Genomic DNA, 16,346 nt, shown 5'->3' on the forward strand with positions numbered 1-16,346 from the left:
GTAAAATACAGCCTAGCCAATTTTCAAATCATAATGTAGTTCACAAAATAACGGTTTATTCTTACGATCATCTGCAAGTAGTCAAATGTCACACAAAATTGACAGTTTCCAGTTTGAAGGTTTACGAGTAAGACCTGTGTTGGGTATGTTCTCAGTGTTTACTCACACCACAACTATGCAGATCATGTAAGAAAAAACATGTGCACCAACATTTTCAAAACTCAAGACCTTTATTGTTTCAAGACTTTTGAGCGATTTCAGTAATCTAATTTCAACTGAACTGTGTTATGATTGTTAAGAAGTGTGGAATGTCACTGTCACTGAAACAAGTGATCGTTGGACACCACATTGTTTATTATGGACTTAATTAAATGGCCTACCAAAGTTTAATCCACTGTAATAAATTACTATAGAATTGTTCTAAGAGTGAACTGTAACTTTTTCACGTAACTAACTTTGTCGCTGTAATTGTAGGTGCTGATCCAGTTCAGTGCACTAATAAATTTTTGGTCACCATTATTAATAATCAAGCTTTGTAAGGAATAGAAGTGTGTTATGCAGTCTAAGTGGTTATGTCATATATATTTTTGATCGAACACAATCCTGTACTCATTTAGACTTTCAGCAGTGTGGTGATCAAGAGTGGTGTTACCAAAGAGATACTACAAAAACTAGGCCAGTATCACTATAGGCTCAAGAACAGCACTTAGGTCTTAAAATCCAAGATGGTGCCCCTCAGTCAGCGTTCTGAGAAGGTAAAGGACTGCTGTGGATGATTAAAATACACGAAAACCGTTTTTTGCACAGAGAACTTACAACAAACTTTATCAGTCCAATCCTGCAGCCTCTTAAAGGTCAACTGTAGTCTAATTATTAACACTGTACTTAAACAGAACATGAAAAGTAAGGAAAATGTAACTGTAGATCAGAGGGCAAGTAACAAGTACTTAGTAATAGTGTTTGTAGTGATGCTAGAGTTATTAAATTAAAGAAATGACTTTAGGCTGATATAGCACCCCTGAATATGGCTATTAAATAAGAATGTAAAGAAAGATAGGATGTTACTCCTCACAACATGATTTCAGATTACCTGAGAGGTCAGCATGAAACTTTCATTTCTGAGACTGTTATCATTAACCATAAGTCGGCAAAGTTCAGGAGTACAGAACAAAACGCCACAGACAGGTGCTGACCAATGTTTTGTGGAATAAGAAAGAACTGCTGTGGTTCAACAGCTTTATTAGGAAGCTGCTCCACAACCAAGCAGAAGTTAACTGCAAATTAAAAAAAAAAAAAAAAAAAAACCATAGAAACTGGATGTAGGGATGGACTTGTTGGGTGCTAAATGACTTGTTGATCAGCATTCTTTCACAAGATTGTAATACTGGTAACTGAGGAACACTGTTATGAAAATTAAAAGCAAAGGTCATAAAACAATAGCCATAGCAATAGTAAATGTCACATACAAGTTGAAGTAAATCTAGTCATATTTTTATCACATGTAAAAATAATTAACAAAACAGTGGAGGTTAGTGAGAAGGGTGGCTGATCATGCAACTAAATGAATGAGCCATCCTCTATAAAACACATTAAAACCACTGTCCAATTAAACTGGGTGGGAGTTCTGATGCCTCACGAAATGTCAACATTTGGTGTGCCATTGCCTAAAATGAAGGGTCTAATGGCTTTTGATGACAATTTAAGTGTGAAGTAGATACTCAGACTTCCACTTCTTTTATGAGATGACTTACCTGAGATGCTCGGCCGACCTTCTTTGCTGGCTAGCCTGCTGCTGCAAACTCTCTTTCTCTTTTTCTCCAAACCATGCTGCTAGGTACAGGAATTTCTGAAGACTCTTTCTACTTATAAAAATAAGTAGACATACTAATTTTCATTTGCTTCAATTATCGACGTATATTTAAACTTCAGACATGTTACAAGTCTCACTCTTCACATAAATGCATACTCTGTAGTAAGTCTCTTGTGTCTCCAAACATCAGAAACAAAATAATTTGCATGTAAGAGAAAGGTGGCTTATACACCCTGTCCATTCTCAACATAAATCAGAAACACGTCTTCCCTTCAACAAGGCTAAGACAAGAGTTTTTCTCAATAGTACCTTTTCAACTGTTCTCATTATTATAACAATGATCACTGACACAATTAGCATAGAACAACATAGAAGCTCCATGGTTCTTCAGTACACTTTCCCTAAGACTTCCATGGATTGCCCAACAGTACTTTTCGTTGCCATTTGACCACCATGTCTACATTTTTCTTGCGACTGAATTTCAAACCTGCACACAAAAATGTCATGCGAAGTAGGTAGGATTCTATCATCCCACACACTTCCAAAATATCATGTGTTCGAGATGGTAGAAGGCTGAGTGGTTCTACAATTTACACTGAAATTCTCGAATCACTACAAGGGTAAGTAAGTGCCTTACTAAAGGCTTCCCTCCTATCAGCATACAATACACGTGGCATTAAAACATTGTGCACCAGACGTTTGACGCTGCACACACTGCATGAACAGGGAGAGCCACATGTGAAGCATTCAGTGAATTTGAAAGTAACCTTCTTTATGTCGATCCGACAAAATCATAAGAACTTTTGATCTTATGTTAAATCAGTAAACAGATCAAACCCATCTATCCAGGCATTCTGTGGCCATAGTAACATAAAAATCGAGGACGACACAGAGAGAGCCAAAATATTAAATTCCTTTCTCCAAAATACTTTCACTGAGATTTTCCCTTTATACTGTCACATGAAAGTCAAAATGGCACATACCAAAATAAGTGACTACAGGATAGGACATCAACATCATTCAACAGAGGAAAGGTAACTGGGCCTGATGGGATAACTACAGGATACTGCATAGAATGTGCAAGAGCACTTATTCCTCTTCTAGCACCAGTGCACTGTAGGAGCAAAGCATTTCCTGCTATTCTAGAACACTTCTATTTTCAAGAATGTTCTCCAAACAAATGCACTAAACTATTGGTCTACATTACTGACATAAGTCAGTTCCAGAATTTTGTAATACATTTTATGCTTACATATTATGGCATTCTGGGAGATATCTCCTCTGTAGAAATCAACATAGATTCAGCAAACAATTGTGTGAAACCCAGCTCATTCTTCTCATCCATGAGACCCAGAAGACAGCAGATACTGGGGCCCAGGTTGATGCTGTGTTCCTTGGCTTCCAGGAGTCATTCAGTACAGTTACACAGTCACCTAATGAAAAAATGCAAGTATACAGAATATCAGAACAGCTTTGTGACTGGGTGAAGAGTAACTAGCAAACTGAACCTGCTTGTCATCCATAACAGGGGGCAATCTTAAGACGCAAAAGTTCACTATGTGATCAAAAGTATCCGGACACCTGGCTGAAAATGACTTACAAGACAAGTTCATGCCACCCTCCATTGGTAATACTGGAATTCAGTATGGTTTTGGCCCAGGGTACGATTTGAGCTTTTAGCAGTGGGGGGAGATGTCTTAGGGGGTTAGTAGAATTATATATGTTACTAGCTTGGACCGTGGCGTTACGCTATTTATAAATAGATGTTAATGCCGAAACTCACTATTCACTAATAGTATGCACTATCAGAAAAGCCATCCCATGTTATATCTTTAAAAGTACATTATAGGTAAAGCTTATTTACAAAATCATTTACATACAGGTATACGAGGGGAATTCAAAGAGTAGAGGGACATTTGTGAAAAGCTGTACTTATTCTGATGATAGAAAACTGAAACATATTAATAGTAAGACTTATTAAAAACTTTCAGTGTTCGGCTCCACAAATTTAAATTATATGTAAAGTTTTACTCCAGTGTGTGGGAAATAAACATCCTAGGTTGGGATGCATAAACTAAACCAGAGGAGGGGATGGTCTGATGCAGAGGGGGGGGGAAATCCCCCCCTGCAAGTCGCACACTGTGTTGGCCCACCCTTAGCCTTGATGACAGCTTCCACTCTTGCAGGCATAAGTTCAAACAGGTGCTGCAGGGTTCCTTGGGGAATGACAGCCCATTCTCCATGGAGTGTTGCACTGAGGAGAGGTATCGTTGTCTGTTGGTGAGGCCTGGCATGAAGTCAGTGTTACAAAACATGCCAAAGGTGTTCAATTGGATTCAGGTCAGGACTCTGTGCAGGCCAATCCATTACAGGGATGTTATTGTCATGTAACCACTCTGCCACAGGCCGTGCATTATGAACAGGTGCTCAATCGTGTTGAAAGATGCAATCGCCATCCCCGAATTGCTCTTCAACAGTGGGAAGCAAGAAGGTGTTTAAAACTTCAATGCAGGTCTGTGCTCTGATAGTGCCAAAACAAGGGGTGCAAGCCCCCTCCACGAAAAACATGACCACACCATAACACCACCGCCTCAGAATTTTACTGTTGGCACTACACACGCCGGCAGATGACTTTCACCGGGCATTTGCCATACCCACACCCTGCCATTGGATCGCCACATTGTGTACTGTGATTTGTCACTCCACATAATGTTTTTCCACTGTTCAATCATCCAATGTTTATGCTCCTTACACTAAGCGAGGCATCGTATGGCATTTACCGGTGTGATGTGTGAAATCCAAGTTTTCTCACCTCCTGCCGAACTGTCATAGTCCTTGCAGTGAATCCTGATGCAGTTTGGAATTCCCGTTACACATTACGACCCTCTTCAGCTGTCAGCGGTCTTCATCAGTCAACAGACGAAGTCGGCCTGTATGCTTTTGTGCTGTACGTTATAACGATACAGCCTCCCCCAAGATTATTATGAAGTGTCTGATACCACCTTTTTTATATGCATCCAGGTTGTTAGCGGACAATTACCTGCTTCCTAAGGCCTTGTATGTGCACCTATATAGGTATGAATTAATCCAATTTGCCCAAACACCAAATATTCTTTGTAAAAACATACAGAATATTCTGGAAGGACATACATTATCAACATTGTCAATAGATTGTTGTTGTTAACAAAATTATGTACAAACACTAAATTAAATATCTAATTGAGAAATTGAAGCAATAAGTGTTTAACAATAAACAACTAGAGACTGCAGAGATGTTAGCATGAAACATCAATGCTTCTAATTAAGAAAATGGTAATCTAAAACCCCAGTAACAGAAAACCTCACTATCTTGAGAAACAGCTTAAAAGTTATTACCAAGCGATGTATTTTCATTTGTTATCTATTTTATCCCCCCCCACGAACCATGGACCTTGCCGTTGGTGGGGAGGCTTGCGTGCCTCAATGATACAGACAGCCGTAACATAGGTGCAACCACAACGGAGGGGCATCTGTTGAGAGGCCAGACAAACGTGTGGTTCCTGAAGAGGGGCAGCAGCCTTTTCAGTAGTTGCAGGGTCAAGAGTCTGGATGATTCACTGACCTGGCCTTGTAACATTAACCAAAATGGCCTTGCTGTTCTGGTACTGTGAATGGCTGAAAGCAAGAGGAAACCACAGCCGAAAGTTTTCCCGAGGGCATGCAGCTTTACTGTTGAGGTGTTGACATAAGTGCCAACACCGTGTTTCCTGGGGAGGCCGAAATGCACGCTGTTAAAGCTCACGCAAATTGTCGTGAGGTCTGGAACAGGTCAGAGAAATAAGACTAGCAATTAAAGTATGTAGTTGCTTGAATACTTAACTTTATTCCACAATTGGTGAACATCTCTCTTGTTGCTACATAAGTACTATCTCAATATCTATACTGGTAATGGCGCCTTCCTAGGTCGTAGCAATTGACGTAGCTGAAGGCTATGCTAACTATCGTCTCGGCATATGAGAGCGTAATTGTCAGTGAACCATGGCTATCAACGTCGGCTGTACAACTGGGGCGAGTCCTAGGACGTGTCTCTAGACCTGTCGTGTGGTGGCGCTCGGTCTGCTATCACTGACAGTGGCGACACGCGGGTCCGACGTATACTAGCGGACCGCGGCCGATTTAAAAGCTACCACCTAGCAAGTGTGGTGTCTGGCGGTGACACCACAACTGTATGATTAAATGATGATGGTATCCTCTTGGGTAAAATATTCCGGAGGTAAAACAGTCCCCCATTCGGATCTCCGGGAGGGGACTACTCAGCAGGACGTCATTATCAGGAGACAGAAAACTGGCGTTCTACGGATCGGAGCGTGGGATGTCGGATCCCTTAATCAGGCAGGTAGGTTAGAAAATTTAAAAAGGGAAATGGATAGGTTAAAGTTAGATATAGTGGGAATTAGTGAAGTTCGATGGCAGGACGAACAAGACTTTTGGTCAGGTGAATACACGGTTATAAATACAAAATCAAATAGGGGTAATGCAGGAGTAGGTTTAATAATGAATAAAAAAAATAGGAGTGTGGGTAAGCTACTACAAACAGCATAGTGAACGCATTATTGTGGCCAAGATAGACACAAAGCCCACGCCTACTACAGTAGTACAAGTTTATATGCCAACTAGCTCTCCAGATGACGAAGAAATTGATGAAATGTATGACGAGATAAAAGAAATTATTCAGGTAGTGAAAGGAGATGAAAGTTTAATAGTCATGGGTGACTGGAATTCAACAGTAGGAAAAGGGAGAGAAGGAAACATAGTACGGGAATATGGAATGGGGCTGAGAAATGAAAGAGGAAGCTGCCTGGTAGAATTTTGCACAGAGCATAGCTTAATCATAGCTAACACTTGGTTTAAGAATCATGAAAGAGGGTTGTATACATGGAAGAACCCTGGAGATACTAAAAGGTATCAGATAGATTATATAATGGTAAGACAGAGATTTAGGAAACAGGTTTTAAATTGTAAGAAATTTTCAGGTGCAGATGTGGACTCTGACCACAATCTATTGGTTATGAACTGTAGATTAAAACTGAAGAAACTGCAAACAGGTGGGAATTTAAGGAGATGGGACCTGGATAAACTGAAAGAACAAGAGGTAGTACAGAGTTTCAGGGAGAGCATAAGAGAACAATTGACAGGAATGGGGGAAAGAAATACAGTAGAAGAAGAATGGGTAGCTTTGAGGGATGAAATAGTGAAGGCAGCAGAGGATCAAATAGGTAAAAAGACGAGGGCTGGTAGAAACCCTTAAGTAACAGAAGAAATATTGAATTTAATTGATGAAAGGAGAAAACATAAAAATGCAGTAAATGAAGCAGGCAAAAAGGAATACAAACGTCTCAAAAATGAGATCGACAGGAAGTGCAAAATGGCTAAGCAGGGATGGCTAGAGGACAAATGTAAGGATGTAGAGGCTTATCTCACTAGGGGTAAAATAGATACTGCCTACAGGAAAATTAGAGAGACCTTTGGAGAAAAGAGAACCACTTTTATGAATATCAAGAGCTCAGACGGAAAACCAGTTCTAAGCAAAGAAGGGAAAGCAGAAAGGTGGAAGGAGTATATAGAGGGTCTATACAATGGCGATGTACTTGAGGACAATATTATGGAAATGGAAGAGGATGTAGATGAAGATGAAATGGGAGATATGATACTGCGTGAAGAGTTTGACAGAGCACTGAAAGACCTGAGTCGAAACAAGGCACCCGGAGTAGACAACATTCCATTAGAAATACTGACAGCCTTGGGAGAGCCAGTCCTGACAAAACTCTACCATCTGGTGAGCAAGATGTAAGAGACAGGTGAATTCCCTCAGACTTCAAGAAGAATATAATAATTCCAATCCCAAAGAAAGCAGGTGTTGACAGATGTAAAAATTACCGAACTATAAGACGAGGATAATGGAATGTAGTCGAATTAAGTCGGGTGATGATGACGGAATTAGATTAGGAAATGAGACACTTAAAGTAGTAAAGGAGTTTTGCTATTTGGGGAGCAAAATAACTGATGCTGGTCGAAGTAGAGAGGATATAATATGTAGACTGGCAATGGCAAGGAAAGCGTTTCTGAAGAAGAGAAATTTGTTAACATCGAGTATAGATTTAAATGTCAGGAAGTCGTTTCTGAAAGTATTTGTATGGAGTGTGGCCATGTATGGAAGTGAAACGTAGATGATATATAGTTTAGACAAGAAGAGAATAGAAGCTTTCGAAATGTGGTGCTACAGAAGAATGCTGAAGATTAGATGGGTAGATCACGTAACTAATAAGGAGGTATTGAATAGAATTGGGGAGAAGAGGAGTTTGTGGCACAACTTGACAAGAAGAAGGGACCGGTTGGTAGGACATGTTCTGAAGCATCAAGGGATCACCAATTTAGTATTGGAGGGCAGTGTGGAGGGTAAAAATCATAGAGGGAGGCCAAGAGATGAATACACTAAGCAGATTCAGAAGGATGTAGGTTGCAGTAGGTACTGGGAGATGAAGAAGCTTGCACAGGATAGAGTAGCATGGAGAGCTGCATCAAACCACTCTCAGGACTGAAGACCACAACAACAACAACATCTATTTTATGTCCTCCTATGTCATAAATATTCTTTGTAATTACATTTCTAATTAACTCAGCAGTTCTTCACATCACACAACTTCTCGTATTCTAGAATTTGAGGCCTTATTTGTGAATTTTACGTGTGTAATTGGATAAAGCATGATTTTTGTACTGTCATTGAATGTTAGTAACCAAATCCAAACTGTAATTAATTATGTAACTAAAATAATACAAGAGACATTATTGTAATTAAAGTTCAGATTGATTTTCTTATGGAACACTACAGATAATACTACAAAAATTATGTTACTCAATATTGTATTTTATACCTTATTCGGCTGTAACATCAGTTTCGTTAAGCTTAGTAAATTTTAATTGTAACATCAAAATTGAACAAAATTAATAATGTGTTATTTTGAAATGTATTGTTAAAATTCTATATAAAGTGATGCAGCGACGCTGCGAGAGGTCGGTCAGTCAGGGTTTTGTTTACGTGTGGTGTGTGCAGTTTGGTTGTCAACTAATGTGAATAAATTTCGTGAAGCTTGAAACTGTAGTGTTCAATCATCAACTAACCTCCGACAAACGAAATTGAAGGTAAGTGTTAATGATCCGAGGAGACAGTTACAACATGACTTCACTATCACATTGGAAACAGTGGACTTAGGGTTGTTTAGGAGTGTGGAAATCTCGCATACAGATGTATGACACAAGTGACACCCAGTCACCTGACCACATTCAATACCCGTGATTTGCACGGAGCGCCCCATTCTGCTCTCACATTGTCTAATGACTACTGAGGTCGCTGATATGGAATACCTGGCAGTAGGTGTCAGCACAATGCACCTAATATGAAAAACGTATGTTTTGGGGGATGTCCAGATACTTTTGATCACATAGAGTAACTTCAGGGGTACTCCAAGGAAGTGTTATAGCACCATTAGTCTTCACAGTATATACAAATGACCTCGTGAATGATGTCAGAAGTTTCATGACACTTTTTGCGGATGATGCTGTTATATGTAGAGATGTTGCAACACTAAAATACTATGCTGAAATGCAAGAAGACCTGCAGAGAATTGACACTTGGTGCACGGGTTGTCATTGACACTCAAAATAGACAAATGAAACATGTTACAGATAAACAGTCACAAAGAGATATTTCAGTGTGATTACATAACTGCAGAACAGTCACTGGAAAGAGTCACATCCATTAAATGCCTTGTAGTTTCCGTATGGAGTGATCTGAAGTGGAACAACCACGTAAAACTAATCACAGATAAGGCAGATGCCAGACTGAGATTCATTGGAATAATTCTCAGGAAGTGTAGTCCATCCACAAGGGAAGTACCTTACAAAACTCAAGTTTAACCAATACTTGAATATTCCTGGTCAGTCTGGGATCAGTATCAGGCAGGATTGATAAATAAAATAGAGAAGATCCAAGCAAGAGTAATTTCTGTCATCACAAGTTCATTTAGTAAGCATGGAACCAATAGAGGTATGCTCATCAATCTCCGGTGGCAGATACTAAAGGGAGCAGCTGTATATCAGGTGTGGTTTACTGTTAAAATTTTGAGAGTACACACTCTTGGAAGAGCCAGTCGATATATCGTTCCTTCTTACTCATATCCCACAGAAAGGCCATGAAAGTAAGATTTGAGCTCACACATGTGGTTATCGACAATTGTTCTTCCCGTAGACCATTTGCGACTGGAACAGGGATCGTAGTACATAAAGGATCCTCTGCCAGATCCAGAAGACAACTACAAGAATATGGATCTATCAACACTCGTGTATTTAATAACTTACAAATTTGAATACTGTTTAGTAACAGCTGAAACCTGACTGCCAACAATAGTTTAGTCAAAATACACACATCGAAAAAGTTTTGCATCACCCTGTTCCCAGAACTCCTGAAGATAGACGTTGACAGTGGATGTTGTATCACAGACACAGTCCCTTTGACTTCAGAGATGTCACTAAATTTGCCCAAATATCTAAACAAACATGCATGAGCAGTGCCTCTTAGACAGAGGGGATCTGACAGCCAATCAGTTCCAGTCATTCCACCAGGAAGGAGGTACATGCCTCGTGTTGCCTGTAGTTCAACCATGCCTAGACGGTCAATACCATGGTTCGATAATGTCCACATTGTTACTTTGTGCCAGGAAGAGCTCTCAACAAGGGAAATGTCCAGGCACCTTGGAGTGAACCAAAGCGATGTTGTTCAGATATGGAGGAGATACAGAAACTTTCAATGACATGCCTCGCTCAGGCTGCCCAAGGGCTACTACCGCAGTGGATGACCGCTACCTACGGATTATGGCTCGGAGGAACCCTGACAGTAACGCCATTATGTTGAATAACGCATTTCATGCAGCCACAGGAGACGTGTTATGACTCAAACTGTGCGCAATAGGCTATTTGATGCGCAACTTCACTCCCGACATCCATCTTTACAACCACGACATCATGCATTGCGGTACAGATGGGCCCAACAACATGCCGAATGGACTGCTCAGGGTTGGCATCACTTTCTCTTCACCGATGAGTGTCACATATACCTTCAACCAGACAGTTGTCGGACCACGTATTTGGAGGCAAACTGGTCAAGCTGAACACCTTACACACTGTCCTGCGAATGCAGCAAGGTGGAGGTTCCCTGGTGTTTTGGGGAGGCATTATGTGGGGCCGATATAAGCCGCTGGTAGTAATGGAAGGCACCGTAATAGCTGTACGATACATGAATGTCATCCTCCAACCAATAGTGCGACCATATCGGCAGCATACTGGCAAGGCATTTGTCTTCACAGACGACAATTTGTGCACCCACTGTGCACATCCTGTGAATGACTTCCTTCTGGATGACATCGCTCAACTAGAGTGGCCAGCATGTTCTCCAGACATGAACCCTATCGGACATGCCTGGGATAGATTGAAAAGAACTGTTTATGGACAACGTGACCCACCGATCTCTCTGAGGGATCGAAGACGAATCGCCATTGAGGACTGGGAACGAGGTGATGCAGAACTTTTTTTGATGTATGTTTCTCCGTATCCACCCTTGATACACTTATTTTACCAGTAGTGACTACTTACAGTAAGGAAATGCCTTATTTGAATGAAATGAACTGGCAGACTGCTGAATATATACGAAAGGTATCCTGAGAAAGTCAACTAACAAAGCTACAATAACCAGCTTTAAATGACACCTCTAGGAATGTGTTACGAACCCCTATGTATTACTCATTTGGGGGTTGTGAAGATAAGATTAGAATAATTACCGCACACACAGAGGCATTTTAAAGTTATTCTTCCTGTGCTCCATAAGAGAATGGACTGGGAAGAAATCCTAATAATTGATACACTGAGATGTACCCTCTGCCATGCACTTCATGGTGGTTTGCAGAATATACATGTAGAAATAGGAGCACCAGGATAAGGTAAGACACCTGGCATTGATCTGCTCATACCAAGATCATAACCCAGTTTCATAATACTTTTGCACAGAGTGCCATAATCAGAGGTGCCCTTATGATAACAAAGGATTCCTTTATTGCAGATTACATCATGATCTGTTGATTTTTCAGCTACCCAGATACTCCTACTACAACTGCATACGCTATATCAGGTATAGTTCCACACATCAGAACTCCCATTACTTGCCTGTAAGGGAATACAATGTTAGGTGATCCTCCTCCTGTATCTCTGTCCTTAATGACTGGAGTTTCTACAGGGTTGTAAAATTTTTTTTTTACACAACTGACTGATTTGCATACCACTTTCCTTATGGTGGGTTTCCAGTCCCAAGTAAAATGACACTGGCTTTGAAGTAATCTGTAATCTTTCTGCAGTTCAGTATAAGCTCAGTCTTATCTTCAGTTTGAGTTGCAGAGTCTTTAAATGCTTGTTAGTGGAAGAGCATCTTTCTTCTAGAGTAATTTTTTTTAAGTGACAACTTTTGGCCAAACATCATAGCCTTCCATGACATAGCCAATCAGACTTCTTTCATAGCTGTCTCATCTGTCTTCTTTCCCCTTTGCAAACAGATACTTTGTCTTCTATTTCTTGCCATATCACAATTCATATGGATGTCTTGTCCAATTTAAAACACATGTGGCTGAATTTCAGCCAAAAGATACTGTGGAATACTGCTGTAGAATCCATAATGACTCTAGCTGTTTCCACAATTGTATGATTCTTCCACTGTTCCCATTTTTCTGTTGTGTGTAGGGCATAGATGAACTATGCCCTCCTTATGAAGAATTTCTCTACACTTTTTCTTGTCAAACTCTCTACTGTTATTGCTCAGAGGAATGTTAAACACAATGTTGACCAGCCAAACCTATATTCTCCTCTGATGGAATGAATATATCAAAATTTTGTAATCTTTAAAAAGAATGATAAGTAATACACAGATAAACAACTGTGTAAAGTAAAACAAACATCTGCAAAAATCAACTCTTGGCTTGGTAGAGACATTTCTTCAGTGAAAGGAGTCTGATTCACTTTGCTGTTCAGCTCCACATGACAATTATTTTGATGTCCAAATCTTTTATGATGCAACTTATGTCTTGATTGATTGCATTTACTACAACATGAAATTGAGGTTTGACACTTATTACAGGTAATTTGGTAAGCTTCCAAAACAATATTATACCTTTACCAGTACATTCAGTACATTTGAATGAATTTTAAGCCTACATTTTTCATCTCAGTATAAAAATTCAATATCTGAATTTTAATAGTGAGCAGCAAGAAGAGAAAATAAAATCCTTTAAGTTTTTGGTACACACCATACATTCCACATACCAGTATACACCAATTTACATATACCGTTGTTTCAATATCTGTAGCTCCTTTATCACTTACTTAAACAGTAGTTCCATCCATAGTTGTCCCAGTATGTGGAGGCAAAAATGGTCCAAATGCATTAAAATTTCTTTTGACATTGGTAATGTGACTTGTTGTTCCATTATCCACATACTGGCCTCCTTTATTGGATTCAAATACAACCGAATCAATATTCCAGCAAGCAGCCCCCTACACTATTTTTAACTTAAGAATTAGTTTTTGGTGGCCTTTCAATTCCTACCCACTTTCAACATTTTTTTATTGCATGAGTTGTTTTTTAACAGTAACTGCTGATTATTTTATTCTTCAGCTTCAGCTTGAGTTCAGTAGAACAATATATCTGTTCTTTGAGAAAAAATGTGCTTGAAAATACACTTGTTTTTTCTATATTTGATAAAGCCCTTTCATAAGCTCACAATTGAATCACTTTTAGACATAAGCAGCCAAATGGATCCCCACAAAAAATATTCTTCCAGTAAAATATCCACAGTCCTTAATTCTCAATTATTCATAACATCCTTGCTCATTTCTTACTTAAAACCATTATGCAAAGTTTTCAGTTTAAATACTTAAGTAACAATATGATCACAGGATTCTTCCCTTAAAATGAAAAAATTGCAGAAGTCACTGTATCTTCAGAAATACCACCATATTATTCGTGCAATTTCATCGAAACTTCTCAAGCAGAAGCAAACCACACTACCTGTTTCAAAGTTTTTCAGCCATTTTTGTCATAAAAACATGTAATGTACTGTTAGCAGCTTCCGACACACTTCCAGAGTAATTTATGTGACATTTTTCAGCTAAACTTGCATCTTATGCAACTGTATTTGGTTTCCACTAACCTACATGCAATGTCAAATCCTCTTGCAATATCTCTGAAGCACACATTTACCTTGTAATTCCATGTAATTTCGAGATAGCCTTGTTACATCCATTTCTGTGCCATCACCAAAAATGCAGCTTTATCACAAATTATGAAAAGGGAACCTTCTTTTGACTTCGTAAATCGCAGACACTTACATTTTAAATCAGTATGTGACAGGGTCCGTAATCTGTTATAACATTTGCACATGGACCAAGAGGTTTCTTGTGAATAATATGTCTTAAACGCTTACCTGGCAAGGCACGGAAAAAATAAAATAAAAAAGAAGAAAAAGTAGTAGCTGCAGAATACAAAGTAGACCATATGGACAGAATTCGTAATCGTACAAATAGTTTTAAATTTAATCCTAAGTATGGTCCCAACATCTGTTGATCTTATGGTGAACCTGATAATCTCTCTCTGTAGCCCCACACCCTATACATAAATATTCACATTATTTTGTTTGCTCTGCTCTCCAATGCTCATTTGTTATTTAGGATTGACAACATAATTTGGTGCGTACATCAGGAACAAAGTAATAATACTTCATAATCAGAGGTGTATCAGCAGTTCTGTCTCTGTGTGTGTGTTGCACTTAGTATCCGTTCTTTATGTTCTGATTCCAGTTCCATACTAATTACAAGCTTTACAGCTGTCAAATGACGCTATTGTCACTAACCTATGTGCAGAAATTTTGTGAATTAACATTAATAAATATGATTTTAAACATTAATTAATATTTAATACACAAAGGGGGTTTATTATTTTTCATAGGAAGTATAGAATGCTGAGACTTGGTTAAAAACAATTCATATCTATGAGACTATTGTTTAAAGCAGAGTATGTCTGATCTGCTTCCAAACCCCTGGATTTCCTTAAGCCAAATTGGCACAGAAACAGTAGGCTTCCCAAGTATCAACACTGTGGGATGCCACCACTTCAAAATTGCATCAAGATCTATCTGAATATTTGTGCAGCTCGTTTCACATAGAACTTCTCTGTACCTAACTGAATGGTCTGAAAAAGTATGCAGTGACTTAATATAAACTGCTCCATTCTCACTTTTCATGGGGATTATGTACTAAAGAGCACAGATTGATGGCATGTGAAAATCAAAATATGTTCATATGTATTATGTAATAATTGTTGGTGAGAGCTGTAAAGGAATAGGAGATAATCATCCCTTTCCTTTTCAAAATAGTTATGCTCACTTACCTGTTATGATTGAAACATGCTATGGAAGGAAACTAATGTTTCCAATAATCACTATTCAAAGACATTTGTGCAAGTCATAATGTATATATAAAATCCCTTCTGCACAGAAAACATACATTATCTGAACGTAATTTCACGAGACCTTACCCTTTTAGGGACAGTCTTCTGCAGCTTCTTCCCATCGCTTGAAACAATTCTGTTTACCAATTATTTACAACAGAAAAACAGAACAACTGAAATGCAGTATCCCATGACCACCTTTCTTCATATTCACTAGCAGAAGCTGCTACTCATCACAAAGATTTTAAACAAATTAAGTATTAGTTCAATTTTTAAAAAAAGGTTGGAAAAGTTAATGACTGTTTGTGCTGGAAGAGCATTCCTGTAATTAGCCAAACGAAATAGGTAAACTAGGTTCTAGATAGGACTTCGACATCGTATCAAGAACATATTACTATCAATTTCCAACACCGAGTCTAAAAATCTGCACCTCCTGATTTTCTGAATTATCATCCAACTTGCACTGACTAAGAAATACTAAGTATACTGGCAATTATCCATTACAGTACCACAATTCCTATGTGCAATAAGTACACTTTATGATTATATTGACAGTATTTTCCTGATGCCTTATGATGGTCTAAAATTTAACTACAAATACTAATTGGCAAGTCCAGCTTTATAACAACAGCACATGTATGTAAAACCAGAATTATATTATTTTTACATAAAACATTATGTATGTCAAGTGTGACAATCACTGATATTTGGGAAACATGTTATTTCATTAAAAAATGGCAGTTTTCAAATGCAATACAGTCAGCTCGCACCAAATTGAAAAGTTTAACTGAATTCAATTTGTCTGGCTTCTCAGTCAAAACCCACACCTACTTCAGGAATGCCATATTATTAAAAAAACAATCCTGTGCCCTATTAAGTAATTCCCTCCATGAGTTTACTTTTGTCTGCAAATAAATTCATATGGAGCTTCAATTTATCTCTTGATGATGGAGACTT

This window comes from Schistocerca cancellata, chromosome 2, assembly GCF_023864275.1.
Source record: "Schistocerca cancellata isolate TAMUIC-IGC-003103 chromosome 2, iqSchCanc2.1, whole genome shotgun sequence".
NCBI lineage: Eukaryota > Metazoa > Arthropoda > Insecta > Orthoptera > Acrididae > Schistocerca > Schistocerca cancellata.